Below are 14,619 nucleotides of genomic sequence, written 5' to 3' on the forward strand. Positions count from 1 at the left end.
TATATATTTTATCTTTCTATTTTTTAACATTTTTAAAATCATTTTGCAAATTTTTTTTTTTTACATTCTTTTAACTTATTTGCTATTGTGTTCGGTACCACGGAGGTACCGAGCAGAATAGCCAAGTCAAATGCCGCTCGGCGGCATTCGGCTATTCACTCACTACCGGTCGGCCCTTATAACAATGGGGGCGAGTGGCAGCGAGTGAGCTGCCGGATCTTCGGCTCAGCCGATCCAGATGTTGGAATGGCCGAGTCGAAGTCCTTCTACACTTTGGTTCAGCCAAACATGCAGAGCACTCACTTCACTTTGGCTGGGTTATTCACTCGGCTGCCTTCTGCAGCTTTGTGAATAAGCCTCTTAGAGTTGTCATTAGAGCAAGGAGACAGCAGAAATCTTCCAATGGGGACAAGTGTTCAGCTGACAATTATCTAAGATGGCAATTCCCTTCACTTTGGTGAGATTTCCTCACTCTTCCTTTTGTAACTCCAAGACAGAAAATAATGGGAAATCGCCATAGCAGGACACAGACAGTAAGAAATACCGGGATAGGGGGTTTTAATCTGTCCAACTCTCTCCAAAACTAAAAAAAACTCTGCTGCAGTTTAATTTTCATGTACAGGTTTTCTCATCACCCCCAACCTGTGACTGGTCTGTGAAAAGAAAAGCAGCACACTCATGAACTCATCACTCGTCTTCTCCTATCAGTATGCTCCTTGCAAAACACCCAATTGGCAAGTTAATGACCTTAATGGTTTTGTTGCGTGCCTCACGGGTTGGCAACAATGCCCACTTAATCAGGGTATATAAAAGAGGGCACGTGTGGAAGTAACCTGCCTGCAAGTATCTTAATAAATACCTTAAGATCAGAGTTCAAAAGGGAAATGGGATGGTAACTAGCACAGGAGGCTGGCTCCTTACCTTCTTTTGTATAACCAGGATTTGAGCCAACAACGATTCCCTTATAAATCAGGAAGACTGTGAAAGGGAGTTGAGCACCTTCACAAAATGGGGGAAAAGATTTGGAAAAAGCAATTTCTAGTATTGTATGATAAAGCCATTCGGGCCTGGTGACTTACCTGATTTAGCTGGGTTAACCACAGATTGCACCTGATCAGCAGTAATTGGAGATTCCAGGGAGCCACCGAAAGATTCAACCAACAAAGGCATGTTGCCCCAGCCAAGATAAGCCTCAATCTTGACCTCAAATGATCATTGTGAGGAAGCAGAGTGAGTCAGGCAAATGTTATACAATTTTAAATAATACTCTCCAAAAGCACTGACAATGTCAAAGTACAAGTTCATCAATGTAACATAATCCCTCCCTAGCCTCCTCAATACAGTAAGCTGTAGCAACCCAATATTCCCTCACCCCCTTACTCAAGGGAAGGGAGCTGGGGTAATTGTGTTACATTCATGCTGTGTCATGGGTGCACCCTTTATTAAATGTATATTTGTAAAATAAACTTGTTACACAAATAGTAAAAAATCTAAAACGCCACTTAAAAATGTATGACCAAAAAATAAATGAATATAATTGACCCAAACCCACTATACACTGCCTGGCCAAAAAAGTCACCTTCAGGATTTAGCTAACCAAATAGGTAAGAGCCATCCATTGGATAATAGGTCTTGGTTCAACAATGTTATGTGCCCAAAAATGAGCTTAGCTGCCTACCTGAATGACCAGGTTTTTCCATCAATAGATTTTTTTCTTCCCTGATGGCACAGGCATGTTCCAAGATGACAATGCCAGGATTCATCGGGCACAAATTGTGAAAGAGTGGTTCAGGGAGCATGAGGCATCATTTTCACACATGGATTGGCCACCACAGTGTCCAGATCTTAACCCCATTGAGAATCTTTAGGATGTGCAGGAGAAGACTTTACACAGTGGCCCAACTCACCCATCATCACTACAAGAGCTTGGTGAAAAATAAATGCAACTCTGGAGGGAAATAAATGTGGTGGCATTGCATAAGCTTATGGAAACAGTGCCACGGTGAATGCATGACATAATCCAAGAAACTTTTAGAGTATGTAACTTTCTTTGGGTCAGGCAGAAACAAAAAATCCAAACTCCAACCATATTTTTTAGTTTTGGACAGAGTAAGGAAGAGTTAATATTTCAGGCTTTATTGCTGTTTGTGACCCCCTATTACAGAGATGTTCCCATGTTTCCTGTCCCTGTGGCACCAGGACAAGAAATTAGGAGAGCAGTTGCCACAGGGTTAGGAAGTGAGGGGAAAATTCCCAGCAGGCACACAGGTGGCAATAAAAACCTAACCAAAGCTCTAACGCCTCCTTGCTTTATCCAAAGTAAAATAATAATGTTTTGGCTGAAGTTGGGCTTAGAAAATACTACTGACATGACATGAGCATCTGAGATCTTAAACTTCTAAAATTACAGCCTTGTATCAGGACTGTTCCATTGTGATTGTACACTTTTTAATAATAGTAGTTCTGTAGGACACAGAAAAACAAAGCTTAGATGGGTTTGTCTTTCAGAGACGGTGACATATTATTATCAGACAGCATCTGTAAATAATCATCTAGAAGACATTTCATAGAATAACACAGAGCAACCTCAATGTGTATTCATAGTCTGCTACATTTAAACAAGATCTGAAACCCACAGGGAAGCCAGTATCAACACAATGCTTCCTGAGCGTAAAAGCCAGGAATTTCATATGCGTAATAATGGCTCTCACATTTCTTTCTATTTCTTCTTCTGCTAAAAATGGGGATTACTAATGACAGGCAGCTACATTTAGATTGGGGTACTATTATTTCTAATTATTCTTACACTCTTTATTTACCTTCATTGTCTAGAGGTATTTGCAGAGTACACTGTCATTGTCTACCTGCAAATGTCTGTTTAGGCCCTTATTTATGGCAAAGTCATTGTCTGACCAATTTAGGTGACAACTTAGCCCAGCCGGGCACTGTTTGAGCTATGCATAGCCCAAACCTTTTTCAGTTTTGGAAAAAGTAAGCAATGTCAAAAGCGGATTCGTCTGCAGAAGTTTCCCCTGCACACCATACAGCTATGGAATAGCAATGGTGTTGCCCGCATGTAATCATATCAAATACCATTACATGGGGTGTGCAGACGTTAACATGCAGCGGCTGTCACCTGATCATTAACTTGAATGGGTGACAGTTGCCACATGTAAACGCCATATTAGGCATTCCTGCTGCAGGAAAATGCAAGTTCCTGATAAAGGAATCTCTAATCACACCTAAACATAAAACCGTTTCACGGGCTGCAATTGGCCCGCAGGCCGGTACTTTGAGACCCCCCTGCTCTAAAGTCTCTCTTTTCCTGTCATTAGGAGAAATGGGGTGCCGAGTTACCCAGAACCTAAAAGCCTTGAGCCATGGAGTTGAATGTGGGGTCCTTTGCACATTATTGGATAAATGTGCACTGCAGTAGTATTAGACAATATACTGTGAAAAAATAGTGTATACCAATTCATAAAATATATAAGAATAGATAAAAATGCAAAAAAAGCTTGTATAATCAAGTAAAATCAAATTGTGAACAAGTTCATCCCTCAAACAGAGATTAGTGTACTTACTCTCTCCGTCCGTGTGCGATGACATCAGCAAGTGTTTTGTATAGATTCATTGGTTCCCAATAGAACGGATTACATTTTTGGTTACTTTGCAAAGTCTTTTCTTTATCTTTTTTTTTGGGATCATAGGTCATCAGAAGGTTTCCCATGCATGGAAATAAATGTAGAATTTTCTAATGTGCACAAGGCACTATTGTAGGTGTGGTATTATTATGCAAAAGCTATACCAGCACACCATAGAGTGATGATACATTCCATACTTTCGCTACCACTGATGCTATTATAATTTGAATATGGCTTCCAAGCTTTTTTGCTTTTTCATACATATGTCAAATAGTCTGGACATTAACAGTCTGGACATTTACTGGTTGGAAGAGACCTCTGGTGCACCACAAGCAGACAAGGCTGCCCTGTTGTATTTTACAATGATACACCTGTAGTGGCTCTGTTAATGTCTGGCTGTTCTATATGTCCATTCTGGCCTTCTCATTTTAATATTTATGCTTCCATTTCACAGTTAATACAGGAAACATTACATAGCAGTACAGTTAGCTCGTAATTCTGCTATAAACCCTGTGGGTGCCAGGAAGTGTTCTTGACACTCCTCTCTGCTTCCCACTCAGAAAACCATCTGTGCATGCCGTGATACAGCTAAAAGCTAATGACATTTCGACAACCTAAATGCTTCCTTATGAAGCTGAAGATATTATAACGTTTACAGAAGATTTGAGGGAGTTGTGTGGCTTCAATTGATGAAGGGCACCCAGCTGGTTGTCAGCCAAGACAACATATTTTTAGTGGGTCCTATCCAAATTCTAGATCACTGCTTTTGTTTTATGTCAGTTTAAAACAAGGAATAGGAAAAAGACCAGAAATAAATTATGCTCCTGGTACAGAAGAAGATTTTAAAGATAGAAGGAAAAAATGGTGGACAGATTAAGGTCCCATTCATATTTGTGTCGTTCAGTGCATCAATACACAAGTGGTAACTTGCATTGTGTTAAGGCAACCCACTTATTTGAATTACCCTGTCATACCTGAAATGTAAATGTTTTCCAGGCTGCTGACTGATCAGGTAGTGAAGCAAGGATAACAATGACAGCCCCAGAGGCTGCAATTTAAAAAAACACATCCGCAGTGGCAGGTCCCATATGTATTTCTGTAAAGCTTTTTTTAAATCAGCCATGTTAAACTCAAATGGAACAGTTGGCTAAATGGAAGTAGATAACTCTTCAAGGACCTCTTTATATCTACTAAGGGTTACACCTACTTAATTCCAGAAAAAGATTATAGCAGTTTGGTATTTAAGATTATAGTAACAATTTCATTTTCCAGCATTTCATCACAGAGAATGAGGCCATAACACATTACATTAGGCTGCCCTAAACTAGTTAAGAAGCAAGATGGCCACATGTGGCCCAAAAAACACAAGTCTGACACGCCTGCCTTAAAATAGGTAATTGGGGGATTTGAAAGACAGATGTATAAAAGTTAACACTCTGTAGCAGGCTTAAAGCATACCTCTCACATTTGTAACTTGATAAAGAGGAACACTCTGGAACATAAAAGACATAGTGAAAATAACATGGCTAAATTGCGCTGAATATTGGGCTTGGCTTAACAATGCTTGGTTAAAATGAGAAGGCTTCCCTTCCAGTTCTGGTGCCTGTGGTGATTCCTGTGATAGTGTACCCCCTTTCTCTGCATTCCTGTGACCTTACTTGTGTCTGGAAACTGCAAAGACAGTGAGATAACAGCTGTCAAAGTCTGTATCTCAGCTTCTACTACACACAGTAGCATGGCATAAAAAGAACATACATTGTGAGAGTTAAGTTGTAAAGACAGTGAGGCTTCTCCTTTAGGAGCTGCTAGAGAATCCATATGTTTTATTTGGTCCAATCTGGAATTGGGCTTGCAGGGTGTACAAAAAGCAATGATGATGTGGAAAGTGTCATATCCCATAGCATCAACATCCTTTTTATGTATCAGAACAATAAAAGGCAGTTGCTGATTGGTTGCATATTGCTCCCTATTATATTATATCCTTTGCTCTTAGTCCAAACCACACATCCCTTTAGCACAGATAGCCAGTCCAAAGTAATTTTCTATATGAGTTACTTAGGAATTCGTATTCTTAGCTAATAAAATGGGGATGGAGTTTAACTGAACCTTGGTTTTGTTTGAGTAAATATAGATGGGATTATCAGGAGACCTGTACTTCACATAACAAAGCTGCTTTCTCTATCTGGCCATTTTGATGAAAGGAAGTGTCCCAGCTTTGTCTCCAAGTGAAATGTGTGTTATTCACAGTTTTTGTATAGGTATGAGTTGAATAATTAGCTGTAGCAGCAAAGTTTACTTCTGAAATTAAATTCTTGGCATGTTTCTAAAACATTTAGTATGCCGAAGGTCACCACAGTCCTGTAAATTGCAAAGGATGGATTCCTCTGCAGGATCTAAACATGTGCTTTTAGTTGGCCTAATGAGTCAGAGACCGTGATGAAAATCATGATGGAAAGCAGATGTTATAATTAAGTTTTGTGTAAAGAACATAGAGAAGGTATTTTCTTTCTTCAACAAAGTTTCATGAAAAATAGCTATCTTTTAGAGCTTTACTATGAATTGTTGAACTCTTAATAAAAACTATAAATTCAGCTTTTTACAAGAAGGACCTTAAAGTGTATGTCCAGCCAAAACATTTTTCCTAGTGTAGCGTCCCCCTGACCCCCTGTGGTGAGCCCCAGAGGCTGAGAGGGCTGAGATTTCAATCTCAGGGATGGATCCCTAGCAGGGACATGCAGTCAGGGGAGGCAGGTGAGGCTGAGCCTTACCTAGAATTATGGAGGAAAAAGCTGTCAGCTTCATGTCTGAAGCTGACAGCTTTTTCTCCATTCAGATTGGCATCTAACAGGTTACACAGCAGGGAAATCCTCCCCGCTGTGTAACCTGTCATGGACGGAGCGCCTCAGCAGTGAGGAGCAAGTGAGGGACAGGGAGGCTCCTCCCTGTCTCCTCCCTTCCTCTTTTACACTAGCTTGGGGACAGGTTGGGGGTGTAGCTTCATCTGACAGGGGGACAGGCTTCTGTCAGTAGGGGCGGGGCTTCGGCACAGGGCGGGCGGGACGTGCTGGGGGGCGAGGCTGGGGAATGCCTCGTCCAGAGCAAGAGGTACCGCACGTCACTGATCCCTAGCCGGAACGTGTGTATTGCAATAGGGCGCCAGTCACTTTGGAAATTTTTATAATGCTTTAATGGTACCAGTAGCAAGGGTTGCAGACCTCCCAGGAACACAGAACTCCAGCATCACCAATCCCTTCTAGCTTCCACAGTGCAGGAATACTTTAGTTGAGCAGAGAATGCCACTGTGTAGTAGAACCATCAATTGATAGAGGATGTGTTTGAGATCTTCTTTGGAAGATATAGGTGACTTGTTCCTGAGGGCCATGCGATCTTGGCCTTCTTGGCCTTCTTGGCACCTCTAGCAGGTAAAGGGCTCTTCTGGTTCTCTATCCCAGACTGTTCCAGACCCCACCTGGGTCCACATCTGTACTCCTGTTGACTTAAGGTCTAGTCAGCTTCTCCAACCTGGTACATCCCACCCCAAGGCTAGGCCGGGGGGTGGACTGCCCTGAGCACATTGCAATTCCTGAGTATTTATGCACTTCCCCAGCATGCACCACTGGCCATAAAACTTCTAGTGATTGGCTGAAGAGACATAAACACCCTCAGTGCTCTCCCATTGGCTTCCCCACTCTGCGGCAGGGTTACACCCCATTACAGGTAGGTGCAGACAATAGCATAACACCTAGGAATCACCAAATGATCACAGACTGCAAATCGGCCATACTGATTACAGTTCTAGCAACACTAAATTTAAAGAGTCACTCCACTTAGGGTGAAGGGGCTACATTAGTTTTAGGTAAAGCAGGGAAGGATTAGAACCCCTGTCAAATTTTTACTTCTCTAGGGGCTTTATTCCCAATGACAACTATTTGGCAGTAATAAAAATGCTTTTCTTTAGAGGGCTAGAACCACTGTCATATTTTGTATTTCCATCTGTGTCCCTTTTGCAGATTTTCCCTCACTTCATGTCTAGTGAAACCGTTGTCAGATAGACAGGAAGTGAGAATAAATGCCTCTAATGAAGTCCTGAATAGGAGTAAAAACCTGATAGGAGTGCTAATCCTTCCCCACTCTATCTCGGACTAGAAAATAAATGTGCGGCTTGATTTACTTTTTAAACTGCAACCAAACAAATATAAAACACACCCTTTAGTTTAGTTATGTTTTAATTCAATAAAACATTGCAATTAAGTATTGTTAAAATCCTACAGACTGACTAAGCCTCAGCAATCCCTAGCACACCATATACAGGGCCGGATTTACTCTCTCTGCTACCCCAAGGCCAGGTTCCTCTATGCGCCCCCCTACCCTCCAACCCTTCCCCCATGGAGAATGGCAGACCTGCAGGGTAGCTTTTAGTTGGCCTAATGAGTCAGAGACCGTGATGAAAATCATGATGGAAAGCAGATGTTATAATTAAGTTTTGTGTAAAGAACATAGAGAAGGTATTTTATTTCTTCAACAAAGTTTCATGAAAAATAGCTATCTTTTAGAGCTTTACTATGAATTGTTGAACTCTTAATAAAAACTATAAATTCAGCTTTTTACAAGAAGGACCTTAAAGTGTATGTCCAGCCAAAACATTTTTCCTAGTGTAGCGTCCCCCTGACCCCCTGTGGTGAGCCCCAGAGGCTGAGAGGGCTGAGATTTCAATCTCAGGGATGGATCCCTAGCAGGGACATGCAGTCAGGGGAGGCAGGTGAGGCTGAGCCTTACCTAGAATTATGGAGGAAAAAGCTGTCAGCTTCATGTCTGAAGCTGACAGCTTTTTCTCCATTCAGATTGGCATCTAACAGGTTACACAGCAGGGAAATCCTCCCCGCTGTGTAACCTGTCATGGACGGAGCGCCTCAGCAGTGAGGAGCAAGTGAGGGACAGGGAGGCTCCTCCCTGTCTCCTCCCTTCCTCTTTTACACTAGCTTGGGGACAGGTTGGGGGTGTAGCTTCATCTGACAGGGGGACAGGCTTCTGTCAGTAGGGGCGGGGCTTCGGCACAGGGCGGGCGGGACGTGCTGGGGGGCGAGGCTGGGGAATGCCTCGTCCAGAGCAAGAGGTACCGCACGTCACTGATCCCTAGCCGGAACGTGTGTATTGCAATAGGGCGCCAGTCACTTTGGAAATTTTTATAATGCTTTAATGGTACCAGTAGCAAGGGTTGCAGACCTCCCAGGAACACAGAACTCCAGACTCACCAATCCCTTCTAGCTTCCACAGTGCAGGAATACTTTAGTTGAGCAGAGAATGCCACTGTGTAGTAGAACCATCAATTGATAGAGGATGTGTTTGAGATCTTCTTTGGAAGATATAGGTGACTTGTTCCTGAGGGCCATGCGATCTTGGCCTTCTTGGCCTTCTTGGCACCTCTAGCAGGTAAAGGGCTCTTCTGGTTCTCTATCCCAGACTGTTCCAGACCCCACCTGGGTCCACATCTGTACTCCTGTTGACTTAAGGTCTAGTCAGCTTCTCCAACCTGGTACATCCCACCCCAAGGCTAGGCCGGGGGGTGGACTGCCCTGAGCACATTGCAATTCCTGAGTATTTATGCACTTCCCCAGCATGCACCACTGGCCATAAAACTTCTAGTGATTGGCTGAAGAGACATAAACACCCTCAGTGCTCTCCCATTGGCTTCCCCACTCTGCGGCAGGGTTACACCCCATTACAGGTAGGTGCAGACAATAGCATAACACCTAGGAATCACCAAATGATCACAGACTGCAAATCGGCCATACTGATTACAGTTCTAGCAACACTAAATTTAAAGAGTCACTCCACTTAGGGTGAAGGGGCTACATTAGTTTTAGGTAAAGCAGGGAAGGATTAGAACCCCTGTCAAATTTTTACTTCTCTAGGGGCTTTATTCCCAATGACAACTATTTGGCAGTAATAAAAATGCTTTTCTTTAGAGGGCTAGAACCACTGTCATATTTTGTATTTCCATCTGTGTCCCTTTTGCAGATTTTCCCTCACTTCATGTCTAGTGAAACCGTTGTCAGATAGACAGGAAGTGAGAATAAATGCCTCTAATGAAGTCCTGAATAGGAGTAAAAACCTGATAGGAGTGCTAATCCTTCCCCACTCTATCTCGGACTAGAAAATAAATGTGCGGCTTGATTTACTTTTTAAACTGCAACCAAACAAATATAAAACACACCCTTTAGTTTAGTTATGTTTTAATTCAATAAAACATTGCAATTAAGTATTGTTAAAATCCTACAGACTGACTAAGCCTCAGCAATCCCTAGCACACCATATACAGGGCCGGATTTACTCTCTCTGCTACCCCAAGGCCAGGTTCCTCTATGCGCCCCCCTACCCTCCAACCCTTCCCCCATGGAGAATGGCAGACCTGCAGGGTGCATACAAGTTACATAGTTACATAGATGATCTCTGCGAACTCACCAAGATCACTTGCACAAAACAAGCAGAGGCGTCCCCGCTGTACATTTAGCTCTGCTTGCCCAAAGCAGGGCTACATGTAGAAAACTACCCGCCCGGCACCCGGAAATGCATGTCCTGGGCATCGGGAGATAGGAATTCCCCACCCCTGCTGCTCCTCTACTCCCTGCTGCCCCAAGGCCAGGCCTTGGTTGGCCTTGTGGGAAATCCGGCACTGACCATATACTAATCACAACTTAGCTGAGTCTTGCCAGTAACTGGAAACAACAACTTATTCCATTTCTAGAGGTGAAACACAGTGTGCATAATATCATGGTCAGTGAAGACTAATAAGTATTCTGAGGCTGGGTTCACACCTGGGCGTTTTTCAGCGCTGATCGAAGCGCTGAAAAACGCTCAGCAAGTGAAATCCCATAAATTCCTATGGACATGGTTCCCACCTGGGCGTATTTCAGCCCGTGGAAACGTGCTGAAAAACGCCCTACGCCCAAACAAGTACGGGAGCTTCTTTGGGGCGTATTTCAGCGCGTATCGATTGTTATTCCCGATGGCTCGGGGTTAACAAAGTGGTAACCCCGAGCCACACTCGGGAATACAGCATAGGTCTTACCTTGTCCGCGATCCCCGCTGTGTCCTCCGGCAGCTGCCCTCTTCCGGGTTCCGTCCCTTGCGAGCGTCCGCGTCGCAGGGTGGCGGAACCAGCGGTAGGTTTGAAAGTTTAAAAAGAAAAACCCCGAAAAAAAGATAGAGAAAATAAAGGAAAAAAAATCATACCGCCAGGGATGTATAAAAACGAGCGTCAAACTCGCTTTTCACTGAACAAATGTGCTAAAAAACGTGCGGAAAAAATGAGCTGAAAAACGAGCAGAAAAAACGCACCTATAGTACGCCCAGGTGTGAACCCAGCCTAAATGATGAACATAATAAATTGCTACAAATATGGGACCTCCGGATACAACTTTACTACCCTGAAATGGGTAATTATAGTTTTAAATACCATCGGACAGCCAAGGTCCTGGAGTGGGGGGCTATTACTCAGACTTGATCTCTCCGCAACCCATTTGGAGGGTACAAGGAACAGTCCATCTTTGTTCCCCCTTACTCTCTTTTCCTCTTTCCCTTCCTTCCCCTCTTTGCTTTCTCCCCGTTCCTCCCACCACGTTCTTTGACGGATGACATTGTCTTTGAGGGTGACATTTCCTCATCTTTACAGACAACTACCCCCATACAAACATTTGCAACCAGTGCGCATTACCAATTCCCACTTAACCCTTTGTAATTTGTAATTGTTCATGAGCATATGTGACACGATGCCAACAAATTCTAAAACAAAAGTTTTATTCTTATAATCTCATAATTTCCTAGACTCATCCTAACGTTTTTCAGGTACAAGAGGTTAGTGCCACAGGGAGGACTTATCCAGCATGACAAGACTGATTCATATTGTACTTCATTAATATAATTACGGTAGTATTTATTTATTTTTTTATTAGGGATGCACCGATGCCGAGTATTTGTGCTTCCTGACTGGCCGGGAAGCCGACTCCATGCTCCCTCGTCAACATGGAGAATGGAGCTGGCTTCCTGATTGGCCAGAAAGCCGGCCCCATGCTGCCTCATCACCTGGTGATGAGGCAGCATGGTGTCGGCTTCCTGATGGTTCGGGAAGCTGGCCAATCAGGAAGAGTCATTACCCGCCCCCCGGCTTCCTGATTGGCCAGAAAGTCGGCTACATGCTCCCTCGTCACCTGGTAATGAGTGAGCATGGAGCTGGCTTCCCGGTTAATCAGGAAGCAGGACGGCGAGTCATTACACGCTGCCCGGTTTCCTTAATGGGACTTCCAGTATATTTATTTATTTATTTGCAAAAGCATTTTACTTGAAGATAAACTATTATATATGCAGCTCATACAATAAGCAGATAGGAAATAAAACATTTTCTTTACATGCGTGTGTGGAACATTGAGAATAAATATAATCAGTGTCAAAGAAACATAAAAAAGTGGGAGGTCAAAGAAGTTGCTCAGGAGGGGAACTGATGTTTTAGATATTAGAACGTGAACGTACGATCGGCTAGCTGGCACAAATAGCCATGAAACCTGTATTAATTTGAATCATATTACTACATATTGTTTGGGTTTTCAATTTTAGATTTAGCAGATATTAATGGGAGTGGAATTACAAGAAAAAAGGAGGACTTTTTCTGTGACACACAATGCTTGAAGCAAGATTCACTGGGTAGAGGAAAAACACCCTCCTTCAGTAAATCTCATCTCAGATATTTATCAAGTTTTTCTGCTTGCAAATCATTTTCCCAAAATATTAGCCTTCCAGGAGACCAACAGGCAGTGAGCGACTTGCCTATTCTCCTTTGGATCAGACTATACAGGTGAAACTCGAATAATTAGAATATCGTGCAAAGTTCATTTATTTCACTAATGCAACTTAAAAGGTGAAACTAATATATGTGATAGACTCATTACATGCAAAGCAAGATCATTCAAGCCGTGATTTGTCATAATTGTGATGATTATGGCTTACAGCTCATGAAAACCCCAAGAACCCCAAATCCACAACCTCAAAAAAGTAGATTATTACATGCAATCAATAAAACAAGGATTGTACATAGAACAATATCGGACCTCTGAAAAGTACAAGCATGCATATGTACTCAGTACTTGGTTTGGGCCCCTTTTGCAGCACTTACTGCAATTACTTTTGCACGATATTCTAATTATTCGAGTTTCACCTGTATAATACCACCCTTAACAATTACTTCTAGTAACCCCTAAACAGAAACATATAACTCTTAAGTCATTAAATATAGCTGCTTGCTTTGGATATGGTTTATTATATGCAAAATGTTAACATATTGTACAAGGAGTAATTTAAGAAGCTGAAGTTCCAGTTGGGGTATATGTAACACATGCTGGGGAAACAGAAATTCTATGTGGATATTAGGGAACACACAGTGTGCTATTATACCGTAATTTATGTTGAAGTAGAAGTCTTGTTGCTGCCTGGGGGCCAGGCACAGGGAAATCTATAATGTAATTACTTAGTTTGTCTCCTAATTCTCACACTGTCAGCCAGAATTATCACATGACATGTGTGCATAGAGCCACTAGACATCAGCACTAATCAAGCTGGATAGCTCCTGGCACTAACCTGTGCTATCAGGGTCTGCTAACATCCACAATGGAGCTTTCTGTAATGACTTCAAGCACAGCTAAATTACTCACATATCTATTCTTGCAAAAACTTTTCATTTGTAACAAGGAAGACAATGACTGATTCATTGTTAATTTCACTGCGTTTTCTATGCCTCACTACTTCATGAAGCAGCGACTAATCATTTTAATTAGTTTTTAGCTTGTTGTAGTGATGCTCTGCCAATTCTTACTGCTTGTACATAGAAGTGTATTATCAGTACAGGGCTTGCTAGAAAATATTTGCAAAATCACATACGTTCTGATTACCACAATAAACTTTACATTTGGAGAATCAACATATTAATTAATCGACAGAACCTTACCTGACCTGCATCTATGATGAACTTCAAGAGGAAATTTGCAGTGCAGTTGACATTTTGTTGTCATCCCTGGTTAATATGATTTATGAGTATTGTATCATCTGCACAGCTCATTGAGCTCTATTTAGATATATGCATCTGATCACAGACAACTGAGTGAATGTACAACAGTAGCTGCTTGTTTGTTACATCTGTAATTAAAGGATGCAAAAAAAGAATATTAAATCATTTTGATTGTATTTAGACGGAGCTATACACAAACCTAGTTGGAATGGGTCAGGCTCTACTGATCAGCTTAGTGCTGTCTATCTACTACTGTGAGCTTGCTGGCAAGAGAAGAGCACATACTCATTCATTTTCCAAATAAGCAGGCTTGGGGTCTACCAGTGACTGAGTTCACTTCTCTAAGGCTGGGTTCACAGCTAAGCGTACGGAATATTGCGTTTCGTGCCGCGCGTTTTTACCGCGATTTGCGGTAAAAGAATCATGCAACAAACGCGCGTTTCCGAGGGTTATCCAGCTGTATCCTAATGGATACGCGCGACAAATACGCCCCAAAGAAGCTCCTGTACTTCTTTGGGCGTAGGGCGTTTTGCATCGCGTACGTACGTGCTGTAAAACGCCCAGGTGGGAACCATGCCCATAGGCAATCATTGGTTTTCACATGTTGAGCGTTTTACAGCGCACAGAAACGCGCTGTAAAACGCCCAGGTGTGAACCAGGCCTAAGGCTCCGTTCACACGGGGCGATCTAGCATTCCTGCAGCAAGAACTTACGGATTCCTGTGGCAGAAATCCATTCAGATGTGGCCGCTGTACCCATTGAAGTAAATGACTTGGTGACAGCGGCCACATCTGTAAGCGGCAGTCTGCCTGCAAATGTACATGGTACGATTACATGCTGTTTAGAATAAAAAATTGTCGTTGGACCCATTACATGCAGTTTGGGATAGATGATTGTCCCTGTATGCAGGATAGAGGATCCTGC

At 42.6% G+C, this 14,619-nt stretch overlaps 1 protein-coding gene across 1 annotated transcript in view; it reads left to right on the plus strand.

Annotated features, from left to right (window-relative positions):
- COLEC12 (collectin subfamily member 12) overlaps positions 1 to 14,619 on the plus strand; it is a 97,432-nt gene that overhangs the window by 64,539 nt on the left and 18,274 nt on the right. The window lies entirely within an intron of this gene.

The sequence above is a fragment of the Nanorana parkeri genome, unplaced genomic scaffold, assembly GCF_000935625.1.
Source record: "Nanorana parkeri isolate BGI_ZX_2015 unplaced genomic scaffold, ASM93562v1 scaffold1240, whole genome shotgun sequence".
Classification (NCBI taxonomy): Eukaryota; Metazoa; Chordata; class Amphibia; order Anura; family Dicroglossidae; genus Nanorana; species Nanorana parkeri.